The 1,229-nt window shown below is 27.1% G+C and overlaps 1 protein-coding gene across 1 annotated transcript in view; it reads right to left on the bottom strand.

The window, feature by feature from the left end:
- Nucleotides 1-1,229, bottom strand: part of LOC106880578 (probable nuclear hormone receptor HR38) — a 449,364-nt gene that overhangs the window by 11,425 nt on the left and 436,710 nt on the right. The gene's annotated exons all lie outside the window — the stretch shown is intronic.

The raw sequence follows: 1,229 nt of genomic DNA, 5'->3' as shown, positions 1-1,229 counted from the left end.
ATTTACGTGTCGGCTTACAGGATTATATGTATATATGCATATTAATTTATAAATTACGTATATATATATATATATATATATATATATACATCTATGTTTTTCCTTCTCTGGCACTCAGGCAAAGGGGAATTTTCTTGTTAAATTCTTAACCTCAGAATATAATATAATGATTTACACGGTTATTATTATTATTATTATTATTATTATTATTATTATTATTATTATTATTATTATTATTATTATTATTATTATTATTATTATTAATATTATTATTATTATTATTATTATTATTATTATTATCATTATTATTATTATCATTTTTATTATTATCATCATCATCATTATTATTATCTATACCTTTTTTTCTGAATGTGTAGTCAAGCAAGGAAATACCCAATTGAAAAATATGTAATAAGTCACTGTTAATAATCGATTCCTAAAGGTATTGAACAGTCATCGATTGTGATTGCGAGGGAATAATATAAAGTGAATATATTACTTGAAAATACATACACCTCTTAGTTACTCTTCTAATATGATTTCTTCTCCGCTTAATTACTTCAAACAACCCATTTAAGGATCCCAATAATAAATATATTAATATCAAATTTTCTATTGTTTTTGTTTGTGAATACCTGAGTCAGGTATTCTTTAAACAGCTATATTCTTCATCATAAAATCTCGTACAATTACTTAGAGCTTTTCACATCACTACTTCGGCATGTACAGCTTATTCTATTCTTCGCGGATGAGGTTACACAAAACCGAAACATCCACAAAGTTATCTCCCGTATTTGGCTGTAATAATTCTAAAATAATAAGTCATTGTCAAATAGTATTGTTATTGTAGTTGATGTTTTCTTTCTGGTTACTCCATAAGTATGTTTAGTCAGCCGTTTTAATATTCTTTATATTAGATATGTTCACACCAATTAAGCCATGAAAGTATAAATCTGCTCCATGTTTTTCAATTTTATGACCGTTATTTCTGCTGTTAGTACAACTGTTTCATCTATAATAGTTATGTCTGTTTATTTAGTTAATATTTCAATCGGTAATTGCTTTGCTCGACTTCGGGTATCAGTTTAATTTAGACATCACATAATATTTCTTTCTCTATCGCTCCAGTCCCTCTCTCTCTCTCTCTTTCTCTCTCTCTCTTTCTCTCTCTCTCTTTCTCTCTCTCTCTTTCTCTCTCTCTCTTTATCTCTCTTTCTCTCTCTCTCTCT

The sequence above is a fragment of the Octopus bimaculoides genome, chromosome 21 (genome assembly GCF_001194135.2).
Source record: "Octopus bimaculoides isolate UCB-OBI-ISO-001 chromosome 21, ASM119413v2, whole genome shotgun sequence".
NCBI classification, from domain to species: Eukaryota; Metazoa; Mollusca; class Cephalopoda; order Octopoda; family Octopodidae; genus Octopus; species Octopus bimaculoides.
This window is presented reverse-complemented; position numbering and strand designations above follow the sequence as displayed.